Source organism: Equus caballus, chromosome X (assembly GCF_041296265.1).
Source record: "Equus caballus isolate H_3958 breed thoroughbred chromosome X, TB-T2T, whole genome shotgun sequence".
Lineage (NCBI taxonomy): Eukaryota > Metazoa > Chordata > Mammalia > Perissodactyla > Equidae > Equus > Equus caballus.
Genome location: NC_091715.1, coordinates 109880922 through 109896543, shown reverse-complemented (window position 1 = coordinate 109896543; position 15622 = coordinate 109880922). Strand labels below are relative to the sequence as shown.

At 42.3% G+C, this 15622-nt stretch overlaps 1 protein-coding gene across 1 annotated transcript in view; it reads left to right on the top strand.

Annotated features, from left to right (window-relative positions):
• Positions 1–15622, top strand: part of TRPC5 (transient receptor potential cation channel subfamily C member 5) — a 270889-nt gene that overhangs the window by 128500 nt on the left and 126767 nt on the right. The window lies entirely within an intron of this gene.

The following is a 15622-nucleotide window of genomic DNA, read 5'->3' as shown; positions in this document are numbered from 1 at the left end:
GATGAGTGATTCTCAAAGTGTGGTTCCTGGACCAGCATCATTAGCATCACCAGGAGAACTTGTTAGAAAAGCAAATGTAAATTCTCAGGCCCCGCCACAGACTGTCTGAATCAGAAACTCTGGGGGTGGGGCCCAGCAAGCTGTGTCTTAACAAGCCCTCCAGGGGATTCTGATGCCCCTCAGGTTTGAGACCCACTGTCCTAGACGAACATGAAAATTGTCTAACGGGACTCCCTGCCTCTAGCCTCTTTCTTTCTCTCAAGCCATCCTGAACAATGATGCTGGCTTATTCTTCCCAAAATAGTATAACAATCCTGTCATTCCTGTCACCCTTTCAATGATTACAATGTCTCCTCAATAGAAAAGAAACCAATCCATGAAGCCTAGTACTCAATACCCTTCATCAATGATCTTTTCCAGTCCTGTCTCCCCCTAGTCCCTTCCAAACCCCTCTAGTCAGACAGGCCTCTTCACTGTGTCTCTTCCTTCGGAGCATAGTAGGGACAAAGAAAATACAGAGTCATCAAACATGGAATACCCCAATACATTAAAAAGTAGAAACAGTACAAATCAGAATCAAAATTGCAAAGTGTTTAGAAAATAATGATAATGAAAATACTCAACATCAAATCTTATGGGATCTGACCAAAGCTGGGTTTAAAGGGAATTCGTAGCTTTAATATGTGCCTAGTAAAACAAAAATGAATGAAAATAAGCTAAGTGATAACTCATGGATTAAGAGTTGGAATTGACGAGCAAAAAGCAAGACACTAGATTAAAAGTTCCTTGAGTAAAGGGCATGAATCTCCCCGTTCCCCATCAGCATTTAACACAGTGCCAAGAGAGAAGGGACCTTGTCTCTCTTTTCACGGCTGTATCCTAGCACTGGGAAAGTGGCTGCAATATCACAGGCACTAAATAAATATTTATTTTATGGATGAATAGTATGCAATCAGACTTTGCTAAGCATTTTACACGACTTACCTCATTTAATCCTCCCAGCAACTTTATTAGGCAATAGTAATAGACACTGTTGGTTACCATCCCCATTGTACCAATAAGAAAAATCGAGTCACAGGATGGTTAATTGTCCAAGATCACAATAAATGTCAGAGCCAGGATTCAAACCCAGGCAGCCTAGCTCCCAAACCCACCCTCTTAACCACTAGGCTGTACTGCTTCCCTGGCAGTCTGAGTAAGTCTTAGAATTTTCAGATTCCCAGCACAGGAGTTCTGAGACAGGGTAGGTCAGTGGAGGATGGATGCCCTCTCTGGAAAGGACAGGCCTACAGGATTTGGATGAATAGCAAAGCAGAGAGGTGTGAACAGGTTCCCTCCTCAGTCCATGTCACCATCCCCATCAAAACTGATTTGTTCTGTGCTCCATTTCCCCAGAGCCCTGCTAAGTGCCTGAGTGATTGAATGTACTGATCTGAACTAAGGCTTACCCCACTACCCTGCTCCATGATGATCTTGCCCACCTCTGAGACTATGTAGCCATTGGCTCTACCCTTCACTTGACACCAATCATGCACTACTATGTACTATTGGTCAGCCTTAGTTGTGTAAATGTTTAGACTCTGTAACTAGCCTGTTTCTTAAATGCGAGGCGTAATGTAATTCCCAACTGTTTCCATGCTTCCCCCATCAGTACCTAACCCAGTGCCTGGTATATAATGGGTTATATATAAATATTTGCTGATGAACATGAACATGCTGCTGCTGCTGCTGCTGCTGAGTTAAGCATATCTCCCAGAAAAGCATATGGCTAGCTGACTGAACAAGACATCCTGGACTTTCATATTCATTTCCATTTAGCTTCATAACTGTTTTGAAAAAGATGTGAGCACAAGGGAGGTTCCACACAGAGGGCTAACAATGCCAGTACTATCTGAGCTTTGAAAGTAGGCTAAGCCCTTATTTGATGGTCCCCATATCCCCCATCTTTCCCCAGTGCTCTGTCAAAGCCTGAGAAAGAAAGGCAACAGGTTAACTTACTCTAAAGTACAATCTAAGGCATGACCTCCCCTGGAGAAAGGCAGTGCTTCACTCATAGGAATGAACCACCAATAGTGGAAGGTTAGGCATATGGAACCTCAGGTGAAGCTATTTGGGACAGGCTGTCTTTTACCAAGATCCTTTCAGATACATTGCCAATATAAGACCTCCTTTGTCCATATTTGAATATTATACCATATGTACAAACCCACAGAGCCATCAGCTCCGTCCCCAAGTCTCTTCAGCAGCCTTCTCTTCTCTTTCTCCTCTCTCTCCCAACCCCTACCACCAGCCTCTGCTAAATTTCATTTTCTCCCATTGCTCTGACAATCGCTGTGATAAGTCATATGTCAGTAACTATAACAACAGGCTGCTACAGTGCTGGAGCCCTGCCTTTCTGGGAGATAGAAACAAGATTTGTTTACCTGGGAGCAATCAGGGATGTGAGCAAACACAGACCTCCTGAAGGACCGTGGGTCCAGCTGGTTAGGTTACTCTCAGGAAGGCGCTCCTCCCACACACAGAATCCAAACACCTGTCCCTTTTCATGGAGGCCCTCCCCGATCTCGCCAAGGGAGTAGGCTCAGCTGACCTCCATCAATCTTGGGTAGATAAACTAGTGCCCTCTGTGGCTTTACTAGGTAAGGAGTTTGGCAGCAAGACCCCATCTGCTCCATCTTTACCCCAGCCCATTGTGCTTTTCTCCCTCTTCTAGCCTATCAAAACTGCTCTTATATAAAGGTGGGAGGCTGGGCATAAATGGCTGACATGGGCTTCAGTATCAACACTCACATGGAGACCTGCATTTTTAATAGGGACCAAATCTTAAAGTAAAAATAATGATGCTCTATCAGATGGAATTTCCTGCACCAGACAACAAGTAGAAGACTCTGTGCATAAGTGTGTGTGTGTACGTGTGGTGTTACTCTGTGGTCTTATTGCTGCTCCAGAAATCTGACTCTCTTGGCAGCATCCACTCAGCCACTACAGCCTATTTCCTTAGGGGTAGATTTTTGAGACCTGGGGAATTTATGATTCCTTGGGGTAAACACTCTTATTCTCAGAGTTCAAAATTTGGGGACTGCAGAAAGTTTAGCACCTGCTCATGTTTTTGTATTAAGCCTACTTCCTTCAACCCACTGACCCTGGGAACCACTAGAGGAACATAGTCAGTAGGGAGAGCAAATCCAGCTACAGTCTAGCGAGGAGTCTTGTATCTGTATATGGTCAAAACTAGGTCAAAGATAAATCATTGTGCATATGGAGAATTTGCCAAAATGCAGATTACTGAGTCCCAATGCATACTTACAGAATCAGAATCTTGGGTTTGGGGCCTACGAACAGCATTTTAATAAGCCCAGCCCCACCTGTTTCTAGGTACGAGCTCTATGTACCTCTCTGTATTTGTTTCCTAGGGCTGACATAACAAATTACCAAACTGAGTGGCTTAAAATAAGAGAAATATATTCTCTTACGCTTCAGGCCAGACGTCCCAAATGAAGGTGCTGGCAGGGTCGGTTCCCTCTGGAGCATCTAAGAGAGAGTCTGTTCCCTGCCTTGGCTTGTAGCTGCATCACTCCAGTCTCTGCCTCCATCATCATATAGAGTTCTCTGTGTCTCTGTGTTGAAATATCCCTCTCCTTTCTCTTATAAAGACACCAGTCATTTGACTTAGGGCCCACCCTAATCCAGGATGACCTCATTTTAACTTGATTACATCTGCAAAGACCCTTTTTCCAAATAAGGTCACAGGTACCGGGGGTTAAGGTTTGAACATATCTTTTAGGGGACACAGTTCAACCCATTCCACTCTCTCTGAGCAATACTGGTCTAGACAAGTGGTTTTCAAACATTTTCAGTAGGAAAGCCTTTCATTAAATGAAATCCTGTCCAGATGTAAAACAGACAGATCCAAGCAGAGCTGCCCTGGTTCAAGTGCAGGTTGGGGCCCAAAGCCCCACCTGTTCACACACGAACATTCCCGTACCCCTATGGCCACTGAGGAGCAAGCATAGCTGGAAAACTACTGGTCTAGAAGACAGAATGGCAGACTAATTCAGAGTTTGCAGTGCTAGCCAGCTTGTAGCTAACAGGGTGACCTTGGACAAGTCATAAGGTCTTTTACACGTGTCCCGTTATAGAATCACCCTAGAGCTCAATTTCCTTATCTGTAAAATGAAGCTAACAATACCTGCCCCTACCCAATCTAGGGGCCTATTGTAAGGCAGAAATAAGGTAAAGATATGTTAGACTTTTGAAAAAAATTTTCAATGCTAGACAGAGTTCAAACTATCATTTTCAGCTTCACTCCATCATTTTAACTTAGCCGGTCATATTGTGTGGAGAGTTCAGATGGCAAGTGGCACTCATCACAGGGCACCGCCAATACAGCGAGAGGGAGAAGCTGGTGAGCAAGCTGGCCCAGTTCACAGATTACCTCTTTCTGCCTGGCCTTGATAGCAATGGTCTCCCTTCTCCTGCCAGGCAAGCTGCATTATGACCTCAGTCATCCCTCCTTGTTCACTGGAGTCTACAGATTCAAGCAACAGGGAGGTAAAGCTGCTGGCCTCTGCATCAACAGCCCACCCCCTGAATTTTCTTTCTTGGTCACTTGCGTCAATGCAGGCAAGCGGAAAGAGGCTAAGCCAACCTTCTCCCCATGGCCCGCCCCTCTGGGCTCTGCCATAATTACTCATTTGTCTGTGGCAGATGGCTCCAAATTAAAATTGGTCTCACAGATGAGCGAGCGAGATTAAGTCTCAACAGTACTGATAAGTGTTTGTGTTGAGATTGTAGAAAATCTGCAACAAGACACTCCATTTACTCCTCCTATCTGACCCTTGGTCTCTGGGAGAGACTGCACAGTGTGGAGGGGGACACTAAGGGCCAGAGCAAAGGTGACTGCAGCACAGAGAGAGGACCTAAAGAGTCTAGCTTATAAATCTCAAACAATCAACATGAGAGCAGAAAGTAAAGGAGAAAATTGCAAAAGTCACCCTGCTATTCATAGGCAGCCTGGAGTCGTAGAAAGAACACAGGCTTTGGAGTCAGCCATTTATTGGATGTGTTTCCTCGGACAAGTCACTTAATCTCTCTAAACCTCAGTTTCTTCATCTATAAATGGGAATAATAATGGAGTTTACTTTATGGAGTTATAGTGAGAATTAAATGGAATAACAGATGTATATTACTTAGAACAGTGACTGACACCTATTGAATACTCAATAAATGGTTGCTAGTACTCCTCCTACCCCTACTATTTGAAGCCATCTGATATCACCTGCTGACTAATCTCATTCATTCATTCTAAAAAATGTGTTAAGCACCCACTGACACATAGTAGCTAAGAGTTGAGACTGCATGACCTTGGGAATGTTGACTGAGCATCAGTTTCCTTATCTGTATGATGGGGTTAATGATACTGCCTACATCATAGGGTGTTGCGAGATTCAAATGAGAATTATTTTTTAACATTTGGCATAATTTGTGGCACATAGCATTTAATGTATGATACTTTATCATTAGCAAATACAAAATATTAATATTATTAATTCTTTGTTACCTGAATTGCCCAATACAACAGTAGGTATTTATGTCCATAATAATCTGAGTAACACTTTAATTCTATGATTCATCCCAAAGTCAAAGTTCTAGGCCAAAAAAATGGGTTCTGCCCATCAAGTCAAGAAAATACATCAGTTACTTCATTGGAAGAAAAGGTCAGAATGATCACATGGCATCATATTGACCAAACCGATGAACTGAGTCACCTCCTCTCATGTATCTGTACTGACCTGCAGTAGACATGGCCTACTTCCCTCACAGAGCAGAATTATAGAGAGTTTAGAGCTCATTTGGTCTGACGTGACATGTCCAAGGTCACTCAGCTGAGCCTGAGCTGGCATAAATGCTCCCTGTCTCCTAAGCCAGTCTGTCTACTATCCCACTCTGCCTCCTATAAATCATCAGAAGTGGCAACATTTACAACAAAGCTGAAAATAAACAAAGCAGCTACAAGTAGTATCTATCTAGAACAACTCATTGATAACAGAGTTCCAGCAAATGATTCTCTTCAGTTCTGTTCAATTTTCTAAGTATTTTTTATTATTAACCATATGCTTTACAATAAAATTGAAAAACACAGTTTGTGCCCTCAAGAAACATATAGTCTTGTGAGGGGAACAGACATGCACATGCTGTCCAACCGGTCTACCCCTCTTAGTGGACATGGCTTCCTGTGTTCCAAGGGACACAAAAGACTTAAGACATTGATATTCACCTCTCAGAAAGAAAAAACCAATTATTTAAACTTGGTCTCAAGTAGACCAAGAGAGCTGGCTGCATGATACTTCACAAGGAAGAAACCATGAGGTAATCTCAAAAGCAAGTCACAAAATAAAAACACATCTGTTTTTTAATAGCCATGACACCACCTCCCCCTTCAGAGTTACCACCAACTCAGGGCTTCCTTTCTGTAGCCTCAAGTTCACGGCTGTATATAGCCCTAACCCACATATGCACGTCCAGTTAGGAAGTTTCCTATTCTCCTCTGTCCCTGGGCAGGTATAGCTCGTCTATGTGTGACATCATCCCTGCCTCCCTCACCTCACATGTACAGTTGTCTAGAGGGCAGCCATTTTCTGTCTCCTTTTCACCCCAGGCTCTTCGTGGGCATTGGTTTTTCCAGCTTATGCCTCTTGTTGGAAACTCAGCGTAAGTGTGAAATATCAATGCAAAACTCGAAGTCCTCCTTCCATCTCCCCTCCCAACTGTCCTATCCCAGAGTGCCAGATACTACCCTGTATTGCTTCCTTTTGGTATACCAACAACAGACACGGAACAGAAATAGAACAGTACAAGGAAAGGGATGCTTCATCACCCAAAATGTGTGATGTGGACAATATAGGAGGCCACTCTGGATATAAGTAGACAGAGAGGTTTCAAGGGAGGAACATTTCAGAAAAAGAAACAGTATTTGAGCTGAAAAGGAAGAAAGAAGGGAATGGCACACTAGTCAGAAGGAAGTGAATGAGCACTGATGTAGTTAGTGGGAATGATGGTGACCTGTTCACAGTGGGTGCTGGAGTGAAGGGTTGGTGATGAAAACAGTGCTTGGGGCTCTTGTTATTCTCACAAGATTAGCTTCATGATGGAAGGCCCCAGATACCTCACTCAGAGTCAGGACATTAGGCCAGGTAGACCCTGAGTCTTATGACAAAGTAATTGTTGGGTTCCTGTGCTCATCTACCCTCCCTCATTTTTCTCTGATCCTCGTTGGAGTAAAGGGGAATGAGTCTATGTCCATTGGTGGAGCCACTCCTTAGTTGAGACCTTGGCGAACCCTCACTATTATCCCAGCTGGTTGTTACTGGTCCTCTAACTGGCAATTGGGGCACAGAGGACTGAAGTGGGATAAGAAGAAGCCAGACCCACTGATCACCCAGAAGCCTGGGTGGACAAAGCTGCCCCTCAACAAATATTTGTGAAGAGTTTGCCCTATTGATCTTTGATCTCTTGATCTCTTTGATCTCTTGATCTCTTTGATCTCTTGATCTCTTTGATCCTATTGATCTCTTTCATCCATCTACTTCCCCCAATGACATACTCTCCCTCCTCTCTTCCAATCCCTCCCCATACACACAGGTCCAATATCTGTGTCCCATTTTAATCTCATTAGTTGACAACTTTCTTGACTTCCATAATATCATGCCTACCTGGTTCCTCCTCCCTCTCTCACCACTGCCTCTTAGTCTCCTTTTTAGAATCTTTAGCTTTTTCTCCCTTTGATATTGGTGCTGCCCAGAGTTCTGTTACTCCTCCATTTGTAGCCCAATATCTATCATGAGCTCTATAATTTATTTTCCAAATTTCAGCTAGATATACTCACCTAGATGTACCCCAAATATTTAAAATTCACTATGTCTAGTATTAAAAATAGCAAACACTAATTCAGCACTTACTATATGCCAGGGGCCATTCTAAGTATATAACGTACATCAACTTATTCAATACTCACAACCCATTCTGTGATGCAGGATAATCCATTCTTACAAATGGGAACATCAAGCCACAAAGAGGTTAAATAACTTTCCCAAGCTCATACGGCTAGTAAGTGGGCAAACTGGGATTCAAACCTAGCTAATATGTGAGCAGAGTCTGTGCTCTTGAGCCCTGTGCTAGCCTCATTGTGCCCTCCAAACCCTCCTCCTCATCCAGTGTATCCCTTCTCAGGTCATGGCACCTTTATCCTTCCAGTTATCTAGATTTGAAACCTTGCAGCTATCTTCATCTTCACCCTCCCCTTCAGCCACCCATACCCAGTTGGTTACCAAGTCCCTTTGAATAACTTAATTCAGGTGAGGAGGCAAACATTAAAACAATTAGTTGAAATATAGGTGCTATTAGAGATAAGAGGGTGCTATATATGTGGGAGCACGGATATTTGATCATGTCACTCAAATGACCACAGTGGTTCCTTATTTTCTATAGAATAAAGTTCAAAATACAGACTCAGGTTTGATAGGCTGAGGAAAGAGAGCTGGCTAATGGTGTCTCAAATAATGCTGAATTGTCACTGATAAATCCAGCCCTAGGCTTGGAGAGATAGTGAGGCCAACAGACAAGATAGGATAAAGAAGTGGTTTCTTCTATCAACAGAAAGTCTCTGGAGTCAGGAGAGCCACCTTAGTGAGGGCCATCCTGGATTCAGGGACCCGCTGATAAACTCACACTTTGTTGCCTCTGGCAGGATTAAGTGACCCCAATCCAGCAGCTAGTCTCTGTTCTAAGAAGTAAGTCAACCCTCTGAAGTCCTCGGTAGAGGAAAGGTAATCAGCACGTGATTAGCAGAAGGTTGAATAAAGAAAAGCTTCCTGTTTCATCTTGCTCTCAGTGTATTGTCATTGCTTGTTCATCAGTAAAGGAAGGTTGTGAGCCAGGTAAGAAAAAGGCACTGGGGGGCTGGCCTGGTGGCACAGCGGTTAAGTTCTCACGTTCTGCTTTGGCAGCCCGGGGTTCGCCGGTTCAGATCCCGGGTGCGGACATGGCACTGCTTGGCATGCCATGCTGTGGTAGGCATCCCACATATAAAGTGGAGGAAGATGGGCACGTATGTTAACTCAGGACCAGTCTTCATCAGCAAAAAAGAGGAGGATTGGCAGCAGATGTTAGCTCAGGGCTAATCTTCTTCAAAAAAGAAAAGAAAAAGGCACTTGAAGAACCTTCCAAAGAAAGTCAAATCAGAGAAGGAAGAGGAAGCTGGTCCCAATGACAGATCTCCTGTGAGTCTACCACCTTCGCCTCTTCCCCCAGAAAAGGAGGGCAATGACCCATAACAAACACCTCTGAAGCTGGAAAGTGGAATTTCTAAATCCCCTTCTGTTCCTTTAAGGGCACCCTGGAGTGACTTGATATTTGTAGCCACCATCAGCTCCATTATCCATATCAGAATTGTGGATAGAAATTAGGAGCTAAAAATGACCTCGAGTGATCCTCCAATCCATCTCCTTGGCATCAAATAGACAGTGTCCCCACCTTCCAATGGGCCTGCACAGGGGAGGCTCCACTCCCCACTGAGACAGCCAGAGTTTAGGACAGTTTGGGCTTTGTCTACCCATCAAAATGAAGATGTGTCATATTTACGCAAGCAACTTTCTCCCTCCCCCCTTTCCTTATTTCTTAACTCTCAAACTGAAGTGTGAAATTATTCAAGTATCAAGGTCCTGGGTCCATTTGTCCCCATATCCATTTGTTTATTTTGGAGTCTTTTTTTTTTTTTTTAAAGATTTTATTTTTTCCTTTTTCTCCCCAAAGCCCCCCCAGTGCATAGTTGTGTATTCTTCGTTGTTCTTCGTTGTGGGTTCTTCTAGTTGTGGCATGTGGGACGCTGCCTCAGCGTGGTCTGATGAGCAGTGCCATGTCCGCGCCCAGGATTCGAACTAACGAAACACTGGGCCGCCTGCAGCGGAGCGCGCGAGCTTAACCACTCGGCCACGGGGCCAGCCCCTATTTTGGAGTTTTTGTTATAAAAGTAATACGTGTTAACTCTAAGAATTAAAACAATATAAAAGCATGTGAAGGAAAACATTCCATTTCTCACTCTCAAAACCAACTCCGTAAAGTTATCACTATGAACAATATAGGTGTGTCCTCCTAGGTATTTTCTATGCATATTCAAGCAACACACGCACACAAACACATACACACACACACAGACATCTTTTCACGAATGTTCTGCAACTCATTTCTTTTTCCTCAATAATACATTGTGGACATCCTTCCCTGTGAAGATATTTATCTTTACTGAATTCTTTTTAATGACAATATTGTATTGTATCATACAAATGTGCCATATTTACTTAATCAGTCCTCTATTAATGAACATTTCAATTGTTTCAAGGATATTTAGGTTTTTGGGTTTTGCTTCTCTAAGCAGGGCCGTAACAAATAACCTTGTATATATGTCTTTGAACACTTGTGTGATTATATCTAGAAGGTAAATTCCTAGTAATAGGATTATAGAATCACAGAGTATGTGCATTTTTAAAGTTTGATATATATTGCCAAATTGCTCTCCTACCAAGCGTGTGTGAAAGTACCTGTTTCTCACATCGTTGCAATCATAGATGGCAAGAAAATCAAACATTTTTAAAAATCTTTGGCAATCTGACAGGTAAGAAATGCTATCTCATCATTGTTTTACATTTGAATTGTTTTTATAAGTGGGATTTCACATCTTTTCATATTATAAGCAATTTGTTTTATTCTTCTATGAATCAACTGTTCATTTTTTAATCCATTTTTCTACTAGAGTCTCCATCTTTTTCTTACTGATTTATCTAAACTCTATGTATATTAAAGTCATTAGCATTTTATTCAGTCTTTAAAAATTTCACCCTGATTTATTTGAGAACAGTGATTTACCTGGAGTTTTACAGCAAGTTGGGAGCAAAGAGCAAAGCTAATTGTATTCTAAATCCTTTAACTTTTCTGCATAAAAGTCTAGGTTTGTTTTAAGTAATGCTTAAAATGTCTTGGTGTCTCTCTGGTGTAAGAGAGCCTGGATGAAAGAGTATTTATGCTTAATTCTTCCTTTATTTTTAAGTTTCCAGTTTAGTGCTTAAGTATCTTTGTTCAAAGGAAAAAAGTATATATGGCTCCTATAGCTAGAGTTTACAGACCTGGAGGGACAGGAGAAGAGGACCAGAGAGGCCTACGCCTCAAGCCCAAGGGAAGTAGAAAGGAGACAGAAACAGGAAGAAGAGTTGATCTTTAGCAAAGAAATGAGTTCTAATACCCAGGAAATGGCAAAAATCCATTTAATCCACTCTTTGCCCTGACTTCATTGACAGTAGAGTTGCTACTTCAGAAAAGATGGCAAGTATCAAATTATACAGGGAAACATTTTCCTTGGTTTCCTTAGTAGGGAGGAAGCATAAAAGAGGGAGAAAATGTATGGCATGACAAGTCTATGCTATTTCTGTTCTAAACTCTCCAAATTGTCTACATTGATCACATAAATGGGATAGTTTCCAGATTCTTACTTTATTTGATGCTGTGCTGACATAATCATCTAGATTAAGAATGTTTTGGGGACACTGAGAGAGTAGACCAATACCAGTGTCAAAATAGGATGATTAGGCAGCCCTGACTGATATACCAGAAAGATTCTTGATAATGTAGAGGCTTTTAGTGTCTTCTTGTCCAGCAATCAATAAAATGGCATTTAGCCTAGGAATAGAACAACTTTAACAAGGTCAAAGAGGAGAAGCCCGTTCTAGATTGATGCTACTTACAACCTCAGTTGTCTGTTACTCAGGTTATCTTTTCCTACTTTTATTTGAGAAGAGCTAGTAAATTTGGGAATTCACAAAAGGGATAAATCAAGCTTTCCCATGTTTCCGGTATGTGAACTGTAATTATAGACTCATGATGTCTGGAAGGGACTTAAAGAATAGAGGAACTCATGAGCTGTCCATGACAGGAGCCTTCAAGCCTTGAATCATTCCAGACCACCCTAGAATCTGACCACTTCTCACTACCCCTACCACCTCACCCTAGCCCAAGCCATCATTACCTCTTACCTGGACCATCCCAGTAGATTCCTAACTGATTTCCCTGCTTTCCCTCTCAGCCCCACGTAATCTAGTTTTTTCTCAGCAACCTGAGTCACCCTTTTTAAAACGTAAGTCAGACCATGTCACTGTGCTCAAAACCCTGTAAAGCCTTTTCCAATGCCTACAAGGTTCTACATGATCTGGCACCTGCTATCACTTTGCTCTCATCCCTACTGCCCCCTTACTTGATCTTCTCCAGACATACACACCTCTTACAGGAATCATCTAGCCCAGCACCTTTGCCTGAAATGTTCCTCATCCAAATAGCTGCGTGGCTGGCTCCCTCCCTTCCTTTAGATATCTGCTCCTATGCTGCCTTATCAGGCAGGCCTTCCCTGCTCTCCCTATGTAAGATAGTACCTCCGCCCAATCCTTCCTACTCCCTTGCCCTGCTTCAGAATTCTCCATAGCCCATACCAGCACCTGACATATCTGTTTCTTGCCTATGTCACCTCTCTAGAGAAGAGACTTTGCCTATTTTGTTCACTTTTGAATCCTCGGTGCTCAGGACATCTGTTGGAACATAGCAGGTACACCATAAATGTTTTTTTATTGAGATATAATTGACATATAACATTATATTAGTTTCAGGTGTATAACATAATGATTTGATATTTGTGCATACTGTGAAATGATCATCACAATAAGTGTAGTTCTCGTCCATCACCATATGTAGTTACAAATTTTTTTCTTGTGATGAGAACTTTTAAGATCTACTCTCTTAGCAACTTTCAAATATGCAATACAGTATTAACTATAGTCACCAGGCTGTACATTACATCCCCATGACTTATTTCTTTTATGACCGTAAGTTTGTACCTTTTGACCCCCTTCACCCATTTCACCCACCCCCTACCCACTGCCTCTGGCAACCACCAATCTGTTCTCTGTATCTATGAGTTCAGGGGTTTTGTTTGTTTTTAGATTCTACGTGGAAGTGAGGTTATATGGTATTTGTCTTTCTCTGTCTTACTTATTTCACTTGGCATAATGCCCTCAAGGTCCATCCATGTTGTCACATATAATGGTTTTTTGAATTAGTGAAATTAATAGAACGACAGATCTGGATTGTCTAGTCCACCTCCTTCCCATTTTATAGATGAGGACAGTGAGACTCACAGATGGGAAGTGACATGTCCAGGCTCAATGGAGTGACTTTTACAGCAGAGCCAAGATGCATAACTTCTGACTTTCGATTGAGTGTTACTTCCACTACATTAAAATTAAGATCTTCTGTCTTGAAAGCCACTCAGAGTGAATTCTCTGACATCCTGTAGTCATCCATTCTGGAGTCGAGAATCATAAACTGTCTTCCATGCATCTAATCTAAATCTTTCATCTTATAGGCAAAGAATTTCCTCTATTTCAGCTCTTGGTGAAGAGGAAAGACATTCTAAAGATATACAAACCTCCTTTCAATCAAATGTTTGTTATTTTGAGGAGCTGATATTTGCTCTATACAAAAGCTAAGGCAAGATTTCTGATCTCCATAGTGCCCGGAAAGACTCACATCAACCCCATGAAGAAGGCTTCTCTCATTAGATGGCAGGGATCTAGAGACCCAAGGTAGGAAGGCCACATGAGTGTCTAAATGACAATATCTTTGACTCCAGGTTAGCGCAGTATAGGCAGGAGAATGTTAAATTATGTCCTCTAAAAGCAAAACATATTTGTGTCTAAAAACCAAACCTATTTAGTTTGTAACCAACAGTCCCTGGCAGTGGATCTGAAACATGCATCTGTGATACAGATGTGGTCATAATTCACAGCTTTTACCAACCAAATAGCCTTCCCTTGCACTACTGAGGGGGTACACAAAGGTAAGCCCTGGGTTGGTTTTGGTGTCATTATTTTTCTGCCTTCCCTGTTGAGAGCCTAATTTCTTTCTTCCAGTGTTAAATTCTCCATCATTTTAATCAGAGGCTACCATGATTTCTAAATTAGCTGGTCCCACTTGGAAACCAGGAAGCAGCACAAGGTGGGCTTGCATATCCTGCTGCCAGTGCTACGCTTTTTTGGGTAATAGCTTATCTGATCAGAATGAAAAGTGTTCTCTGGATCCCAGAACTTACTTGGGAAAAAATATGCCACAGACCTCATTTGGAGGAAGCTACTCAAATGAGCTAGGCTATCATTAACTAGAAATTATTCTTCGATCATTCTCACAACTCATTCTCTTAAAATACTAGGAGGAAACCTGAATAATAAACTCAACTAAATGATTCAGCTGGTGGTATCATTTCCATCCCCTTGGTCTTTGGGATTGGAGAACACAACCCAGCAGCCAGACAGTACAGTAGGGCCTAATAAGAACACTGAGCTAGCACTCTCAATCCTGAGTTCCTTCTGTGGAACCAACATGAAATATTTCCTGAAAGACCCTTGAGCCCAGCACCCATAAGTTGGTCAGATAAGTGAGGATCCACCTTGTAATTAAAGGGAATGAACTACAAGATAGAAAAGCATTCCTTTTTTTTTTTTGACTGGACCAAGTAGCTTTATTAGAGAAAACTAGTATCACAAAGGACTTAAGAGTTAGCATTGGCACCCTTCTTCTTGCCAAAGGTGGGTACAACATTGATGAAGTGATGGTACACATCCGCTGCTTGACATAGCCCATCACTGTCTCCTCCTCCTCTCCCTACCCCTTCTTTTCCTCCTTTTTGGCCACTCTGGAAGTCTGACTTCTCACTTTTCCAGCACAGGCCAGGGTACTACAGACTTCACCTCTACTTTATATGTGGGACGCCTACCACAACATGGCTTGTCAAGGGGTGCCATGTCCACACCCGTGATCTGAACTGGTGAACCCTGGGCCACTGAAGCAGAACGTGCACACTTAACCACAGCACCACTGGGCAGACCCCACAATCTCTTTATAGTTTAACTTCTTGCAATTGAAAAACAAAGGGATAATACTAAATAATCTCACAGGGATGCTGTGAGGGAATGAACAATGTTTTGAAATTATTCTCAAACTCCTTTATAAACCCACATTAAACAGGTACTGTGCCTGACACATAATTGCTTTAGCTGAGAGGCAAGAATACAAAGCCCCAGTATACATAAAAACCACAGGGGAGTTCACTAATAACTCCACAGGCAGTGATGCCATTGGTACATTTCTAGAATAAAACCTCTGCAGTCCTGGTGGATATCTGTTTGGCTGTAGTCCCCTTAATCATAGAACCATCGGGATTGAATGAAACTTAGTGGTAATCTAGTCCATTCTTCTGTCACTGCAATCAATCCAAGGTGTGTTAACCTCTAGCCTCTGAAATGTTAATTTGATGGAACAGAACCGTTGCAGGGTATAAAAGAAGTCCTAAAGCAATTCTGTGCAAGTGTAAGTTGCCCCACATTCTCAGATCGATATCTGGGGCCTCTAGGGACTCTCAAGTTTATGAATAAATAGTATTATGAGACCACAGATGAAGAAGAGTTTGCTAGAGCTAAGCTTCTCCTTTTGCAGACCTCTTTGCTGCTCTTTTCTGACAACAGACAATCGC